The sequence below is a fragment of the Phalacrocorax aristotelis genome, unplaced genomic scaffold, assembly GCF_949628215.1.
Source record: "Phalacrocorax aristotelis unplaced genomic scaffold, bGulAri2.1 scaffold_113, whole genome shotgun sequence".
Classification (NCBI taxonomy): domain Eukaryota; kingdom Metazoa; phylum Chordata; class Aves; order Suliformes; family Phalacrocoracidae; genus Phalacrocorax; species Phalacrocorax aristotelis.
In genome coordinates, this window is record NW_027441194.1 from 221,248 (window position 1) to 229,703 (window position 8,456).

At 56.8% G+C, this 8,456-nt stretch overlaps 1 long non-coding RNA gene across 3 annotated transcripts in view; it reads right to left on the reverse strand.

Moving 5' to 3' along the window:
- LOC142051028 (uncharacterized) overlaps positions 1-5,076 on the reverse strand; it is a 31,943-nt gene extending 26,867 nt beyond the window's left edge. For all 3 annotated transcript variants that reach the window (XR_012658257.1, XR_012658256.1, XR_012658258.1), the window contains exon 1: positions 5,008-5,076. This is a non-coding gene — a long non-coding RNA (uncharacterized LOC142051028). The remainder of the gene's footprint in view (positions 1-5,007) is intronic.
- Between the last annotated feature and the right edge of the window lie 3,380 nt (positions 5,077-8,456).

Sequence of the window (8,456 nt, forward strand, 5' to 3'; positions counted from 1 at the left end):
GTAATGGGACGGATCTGGGATGTATTGGGAGGCACTGGGAAAGAAGTGGTAGTGAACCGGGAGGGAATTGGGATGTACGGGGATGAACTGGTAGGGAACTGGGATGTACTGGCATGGAACGGGGATGTATTGGGATGTACAGGAACGGAACTGGAATGTACGGCGATGTATTGGGTTGTACTGGGAGCGAACTGGGATTTACTGGGATGTACTGGGAGGAAACTGGGATTTACTGGGAGGAAACTGGGATTTACTGGGAGGAAACTGGGATTTACTGGGAGGAAACTGGGAGGGAAGTGGGTGTCAACTGGGACATTCCAGTGTCCTCCCAGTACATCCCAGTTCCCTACCAGTGCAGCCCAGTACATCCCAGATCCCTCCCAGTCCCTCCCAGTACATCCCAGTACCCTCACAGTACATCCCAGTTCCCTCCCAGTTCACACACAGTTCACTCCCAGTTCCATTCCAGTACGTCCCACTACATCCCAGTTGCCTCCCAGTTTCCTCTAAGTACATCCCAGTACTTCAAAGTTCCCTCCCAGTACATCCCAGTTCCCTCACAGTACATCCCAGTACTTCACAGTTCACTCCCACTACATCCCAGTACGTCCCAGTTCCCCCTTGGTACATAACACTTCCCTCCCAATACATCCAAGTTCCCTCCCAGTACATCCCAATCCCCTCCCAGTACATCCCAGTTCCCTGCCAGTATGTCCCCGTACATCCCAGTTCCCTCCCAGTACATACCAGTACATCCCAGTTCCCTCCCAGTACATCCTACTACATACCAGTTCCCTCCCAGTTGACTCCCAGTACATCCCAGTACTTCACAGTTCCCTCCCAGTACATCCCAGTACGTCCCAGTTCCCTTCAGTACATAACACTTCCCTCCCAGTACATAACAGTACATCCCAGTGTCCTCACAGTACGTCCCAGTTCCCTCCCTGTTCCTTCCCAGTACATAACAGTTACCTCCCAGTACATCCCAGTACATTCCATATCCCTGCCAGTTGCACCCGGTACAACCCAGTACAAGCCTGTACATCCTAGTTCCTCCACAGTACATCCCAGGGCATCCCCGCACATTGTAGTGCCTCCCAGTACATCCCAGTTCCCTCCCAGTACTGGGAGGGACCTGGGATGTACTGGGAGGGAACTGGGATATACTGGGATGTAATGGGACGGAACTGGGATGTATTGGGAGGCACTGGGAAAGAAGTGGTAGTGAACCGGGAGGGAATTGGGATGTACGGGGATGAACTGGTAGGGAACTGGGATGTACTGGCATGGAACGGGGATGTATTGGGATGTACAGGCAGGGAACTGTAATGTACTGCGATGTACTGGGATGTACTGGGAGCAAACTGGGATTTACTGGGATGTACTGGGAGGAAACTGGGATATACTGGGAGGCACTGGGAGGGAAGTGGGTGTCAACTGGGACATTCCAGTTTCCTCCCAGTACATCCCAGTTCCCTACCAGTGCAGCCCAGTACATCCCAGATCCCTACCAGTGCATCCCAGTACATCCCAGTACATCCCAGTTCCCTCACAGTACATCCCAGTTCCCTCACAGTTCACACACAGTTCACTCCCAGTTCCATTCCAGTACAGCCCAGTACATGCCACTTTCCTCCAAGTAAATCCCAGTTCCCTCCCACTACATCCAAGTTCCCTCCCACTTCCCTCTAAGTACATCCCAGTACTTCACAGTTCACTCCCAGTACATCCCAGTTCCCCCTCGGTACATAACAGTCCCCTCCCAGTACACCCCAGTACATCCCAGTTCCCTCCCAGTATGTCCCACTACATCCCAGCTCCCTCCCAGTCCATCCCAGTTCCCTCCCAGTAAATCCCAATTCCCAACACTTCCCACCCAGTACATCCCAGTTCCCTCCCAGTACATCCCAGTTCCCTCTAAGTACATCCCAGTACTTCACAGTTCCCTCCCAGCACATCCCAGTACGTCCCAGTTCCCCTCAGTACATAACACTTCCCTCCCAGTACATCGCAGTACATCCCAGTAGATCCTGGTACATCCCAAATCCCTGCTAGTTCCACCCGGTACAACCCAGTACAAGCCTGTACACCCTACTTCCTCCACGGTACATCCCAGGACATCCCAGCACATTGTAGTGCCTCCCAGTACACCCCAGTTCCCTCCCAGTACATCCCATTACGTTCCAGTGCCCTCCCAGTACATCCCAGTACATCCCAGTTCCATCCCAGTACATCCCAGTTCCCTCCCAGTACATCCCAGTACTTCACAGTTCCCTCCCAGCACATCCCAGTACGTCCCAGTTCCCCTCAGTACATAACACTTCCCTCCCAGTACATACCAGTACATCCCAGTTCCCTACCAGTTCCTTCCCAGTACATAACAGTTACCTCCCAGTACATCCCAGTACATCCTGGTACATCCCAAATCCCTTCCAGTTCCACCCAGTACAACCCAGTACAAGCCTGTACATCCTAGTTCCTCCACACTACATCCCAGGACATCCCAGGACATTGTAGAGCCTCCCAGTACGTCCCAGTTCCCTCCCAGTACAACCCAGTAGATCCTGGTACGTCCCCGTTCCCCGCACTGTACGTCCCCGTTCCCTGCACTGTACTGGGAGGACAACCGAGCCTGCGCAGTGACTGACATAGGGAACGAGCAAGTTTGTACCCATCACTAGACAAGACAATAATGACTATGTATGAGTATGTGAAATTTTCATCTATAAATTGTACGGGAAAGGTGCGTGAGGTACGCACGCCAGGAGGAGCGATCCCCCGTGCGTCCGGCGCCGCGAATAAAGAATGCCTGCTCTTTAATACTAAATTGGTGTTGAGGAGTCGTTTCCGATTTTAACGTGTTTTTCGGTAACACAGGGAGTCAGATCAAGAGAGCCAGAGAACAACAAAACACCGACAGGCTACAGGACAGAGCAGGAGGAATAAAAAAAAAAAAAAAAACTGAGCCAGAGCCAGGCAGAGAAAGGCGGAGAAAGAAAAAGGAGCCACAGGCTACAGGACAGAGAGAGGGAGGACTGAAAAGACGGGGAGGCAGGGAGACACTCAGAGCGAGACAGAGAAAGAAGGTGCGGGGGGGGGGGCGCAAAAAAAAAAAGTAAATTTTGCAGCAGGTAAGGAAAGAGAGGGGGCCGGGGGAGAGACAGGGAGGGCCCAGGACGTACAAGAGAGGCAACAGGGCCCCACTGGCCCAGGACTCACCGCGACTCTCGCTCTCAGCGCTGCTGGCACAATTTAGCCGTTCAGATGCTTCTTTCCCCTCCTCTCCTCCCTGCCTCTTCTGCAGCTCCAGACTCTAGGCCGTCCTCCACCTGAAGAGAATACGTGGGTGTCTTACAGCTCTTACCAGATGAGGCTTCCTAGGCACGTAGCCTAGCTCGCTCGTGCACTACACGCCCGTACCCAACTCCGGGTTACGCGTACAGACCCTACGGTGCACGTTGGTGGCCTGGCCCGCTGCGGGCTATGAAGGGGGATCCTTCCTCCCCCACCTGCATGGACAGGCTCTCTCTTGCCTGCGGCAGGAAGGCAGCTGGCAGCCAGAGCACCTTCAGTTTCTTCTTCTTTACCTTTCGTTGGCGTCTCCAGCTTCAGCTGAGGCAGCTCCTGTCCGCAGCCGGGAAGGGCTTTGTCTATCCCTTTTCGGCCCTGCGCTGCGAGGACGGCGAGGACGGGCAGAGAGAAGCCACGCGAGCCTGAGACGGCCGCAGGCAACGGCATCCCCGGGGGAAGGACAGACAACCACGTCCTCAGCACGGTCTCTGGGAGAGGGAAAGAAGAAACAGTGACCATCATTACCGTCGATCGACCCTGGCCAAAGCCTCTCCTTCCGCAGGGGCTTCTGGACACACCGCTCCCTCCCCACGCTACTGCTAAGGGCCCCTGCGCCAAGGGGGAATCCAGTGCGCTTGAGGGACGGCTTGCTGCCTTCACGACAGGGCCTGGGGGCAGCCTAAGGCTATGCAGCACGCTTATGGGGAGGTGCCGGAGCTGGGGGCAGGCGCACGGGGCAAGGGGGGCCAGGGGAGGCTGAGCGGGACCTCCGGTGGGCCGGGGAGGCGGCCATCATCTGCGCCCTGGGCACGGGGAAAAGGTCATCGTCCTCCTCCTTTCCCTCTTCCCTTCTGTCAGCTCCCGGGGAACTCACCGCTTCTCGGGAAGCGGCCGCACCCGCAAGCCCCCAGTAATCAACACGAAGCCAACCCCAAAAATACACCTCGCGTACCGTACGCGCCACGGCCGCCCGGCACCCGAGCGCCGGAAGACCGCGCCTCCCGCCATGCCCGGCGAACCACGTGACAGGGCCGGCAGCCACTGCGCCAGGAATACAGCTCCCGGCATGCTCTGCGGCACAACCCGGCCGCCCGGCGGCCGGTTTGATGCGGAGCCACCCAGCATCCCTGCGAGCACAGCTGCAGGCGCAACAGCAGTTACGCAGCCACAACTAGGCACTAAACAAAGGCTTTCCAACACTGCAGGTCTAGAACAGGTAGACATTAGCACAGAAGCACAAGGGGCTCCGTCACCCTGTACAAATCTCCCCGTGCCTACACACGCACACGTTCAGAAGTTAGTTATCAGAAAACGCCCGACTCAGCCATTTGCCACAGTCACGAGACTCACGACATGATAACACGACATGACACACGAGGTGGGCTCAGAGTTTTAAGGCAAGAAATACCTCCCACGCCCCCCACCCGAGATCTTTCAGGGTCCACACCTGCCATCGCCCCGCACCAAACCTACCCGGCCAAAGGCTTTCAGGTGGCCCGAAACACTGTACACAGAAAATAACCAGGGACAGACCTGCATTGTTCGGAAGCGAACGATGCCCGACCGGGGCTCCTCTGCGGGGCACGGAGCCCCCCGGCCCCGCCCGGAGACACACACCCGCCCCCCGCTGCCCGAACTCACCCACCAGCGCTCTCCGGCCCCCGGACACGGCCGCGCTGCTCTCTCAGGCGGCTGCCGCAGGCGAGGCTCGGGCACCGCCAGGCCTCCAGGCGTCCCGAGGGGCTGCCGGCCACCGCAGGGGATGGCTGCCGGCGGCCGGACCGCCGCGGCGCTCCCCGCCCAGCTCCCAGCAGGCTCCGCCGGCCGCGGGCTTCCCACGCCGGGCCGCAGAGGGGCCCCGGCACCGCACAGGGACGCCTCGCGACCCGGCCGCCACACGCACCGGCCCTTCGGCCTCCACACGCACCGCTCCCGCCCCCGCTCCGACGCGCACGCGCCACCGGAAGCCCGAGCCCCGCGGGGCGGCCCTTAAAGGGCGGCCGGAAGGAACGGCCCCCACCGGCCCCGCCACCGCGCCCAGCCGGTGAGCGCCAGCGCCCCCTGCTGGCCGGGCCGCGCTCAGCTCGCGAGGGCGCCGAGGGCCGGGCGGGGCGGGACGCGCCGGCTCGGGGCCAGCGCCTTCTCGGGGCGAGCGGGAAACCCCTGCGGGCCCCGGTCACGGCCGGGCACAGCCGCGCGCCCTCCGAGAGCTGCTGAACGGGGCTGCCGCTCGTGACACATACCGAGCCGTCTGCGACGGGAGCGGGCAGAGGAGGAAGGGGCCGGCGGCCGCGGCGCCCTGGCCCCAGGCGGGGGGGGGGGGGGCTGGGGCCCGGGGGGCCGCCCCCCTACTCACAGTTCCCTCACAGTTCCCTCACAGTTCCCTCACAGTTCCCTCACAGTTCCCTCACAGTTCCCTCACAGTTCCCTCACAGTTCCCTCACAGTTCCCTCACAGTTCCCTCACAGTTCCCTCACAGTTCCCTCACAGTTCCCTCACAGTTCCCTCACAGTTCCCTCACAGTTCCCTCACAGTTCCCTCACAGTTCCCTCACAGTTCCCTCACAGTTCCCTCACAGTTCCCTCACAGTTCCCTCACAGTTCCCTCACAGTTCCCTCACAGTTCCCTCACAGTTCCCTCACAGTTCCCCCACAGTTCCCCCACAGTTCCCCCACAGTTCCCCCACAGTTCCCCCACAGTTCCCCCACAGTTCCCCCACAGTTCCCCCACAGTTCCCCCACAGTTCCCCCACAGTTCCCCCACAGTTCCCCCACAGTTCCCCCACAGTTCCCCCACAGTTCCCCCACAGTTCCCCCCATGGACGGAACCGGGACCTACTGTGAGGCACTGGGAAAGAAGTGGGAGGAAGCCGGGACAGACCAATATAGCCCAGTATGGACTAGACCAATATAGCCCAGTATGGACTAGACCAATATAGCCCAGTATGGACTAGACCAATATAGCCCAGTATGGACTGGAGGGAACTGCGAGGGAACCGCGAGAGAACCCCACAGAACAAACCATGGGGCACGAGAAGGCAGAGAATTAAGAATTAGGGACAGGGAGCCAGAAAAAAAAAAGAAAAAAACCAAAGGGAGACAGAGAGCAAAAGGAATCGCAATGCGTACGGAGAGAAGAGAGAAACAATTCTAGCATAGGGTCACGCGGGAGCCAGGGACAGCAAGATGGAGAAAGGACAGAAGCTACAGGCTACAGGGCAGAGAGGGAAGAATTAATGAATAGACACAGAGAGCTGGGCAGAAAGAGATGGAGAAAGGCTAAAGATCACACGGCCTACAGGGAAGAGAGAAGAGAGGGAGGAATTTTAAAAACAGGGGCAAGAAGCCAGAGAGAGGGAGAGAGAAGCAACAATAAAATGGGGACAAGCCACAGGGCAGCGAGGAGGGAATCAATGAATAAGAACACGAGACCAAAGAGAACACAATGTAGAATGGAAAAAAGGAACAGCGGCCTACAGGGAAGGAGGAATTAAAGATCAGGGACTGGGAGGCAGACAGAGACACATGAAGAAACAAGTGGAAAAAAAAAAAAAACACAAACCAACAGCAATGGGCTACAAAGACAGAGAGGGAGGAAATGAGGAAATAAAACATCGCAGCAAGGAGCTGGACAGAGAGAGATGAGGACAAACAAATAGCACGGGTCCACGTGACAGAGAACGTGGAATTAGAACACAGAGAGAGGGAGCCGGACAGAGAGAGAGGCCGAGAGAAACATCTAGACAGGCTACAGCGGGCAGAGGCAGGAATTAAAACCTAGGGACAGGGAGCTGGACAGAGAGAGATGGAGGTCACAGGGAACAGCGGTGGCTGCAGGAAGAACAGGAATTCATGAATAGGGAAAGAGAGCTGGACAGAGAAGAACTCAGAAAGGCAAGAACAGTAGCAGGGTACAGAGCAGAGAAGACAAATTAAAAAGCACGGGGGGAGCGTTGAGGCAGACAGAGAGAGATTAAGAAAAAAGTCACGGGCTACGTGGCAAAGAGGGAGGAATTCAGAAACGAGGATGGGAACCAAGGGAGAGTGTGCTGGTGAAGGATAACGGGCATTAAAAGTGAGGGACGGGGAGCTGGGAAAAGCGAGGCAGAGAAAAACAGAATCACAGAGAGAATCACACAAAGCCAAAAAAGAAGAAACTGAACAACAGGAACAGGTGTAACCAAAGCGATGAAATCAACCAACCAGAGACGGTGTTCCATTACGGGAACATGGAGCGTACCAATCAGCGCACCTGTCGATCTGCATTTTAGTGCCTAGGCGATCGTTAATGTCAGCAGAACAACAGACAACATGCTTCTGTCAGAAAAGGATGACAAAAACGCGGTTTCGCTTAGCGGACTGAGAAAACTAGCCAAGACTGCCAAGAGTAAGAGCCGAGAAGCTAAAAGGTAATTCCGGCAGGGGGAGATCGCGACCACCGACTCACAGACCACCACCGACCCAAGTAACACCACCTACTCAGAAGAGAACAACGGAAGAGGACAACCGAGCCTGCGCAGTGATTGACATACGGAACGAGCAAGTTTGTACCCATCGCTAGACAAGACAATAATGACTATGTATGAGTATGTAAAATTTTCATCTACAAATTGTACAGGAAAGGTGCGTGAGGTACGCACGCCAGGAGGAGCGATCCCCCGTGCATCCGGCGCCGTGAACATAGAATGCCTGCTCTTTAATACTAAATCGGTGTTGAGGAGTCGTTTCCGATTTTAACGCGTTTTTCGGTAACAGTTTTGGCACCCCAGGTGGGAACCTGCTTTTGAATCTCGACGGATGCGTGGGATCGTGGGACCTGCAGCCGGCCCCGAGGAATTCTCCGGGAGAGCTTCCGATCCCCGGGCCAGAGAATTCTGAGCAAGATCCCCTGGATTGAGGTAAACAAGGCATTCTTTGAAGAAGAAACTTAGGTAGAATAATACGTGGGGTTAGTTTCCCACATAGGATAGGATAGCGGGTTTGAGTCCCACAGGCCTGCCCGTAAGGCGCGGCGAAAGCCACGCAGGGTCGGGGCCAAGAGGTGCCTCGGTTGGTAAGTCTCTGCTAGGCGAAAGCCTGTGGAGCGGGACCCGAGGGTAGGGGAGTCTTCAACAGGGGGTTGAAGTCTCCAGGGATATCTAGCAGGGGGCTACAGATCCCAGTGGC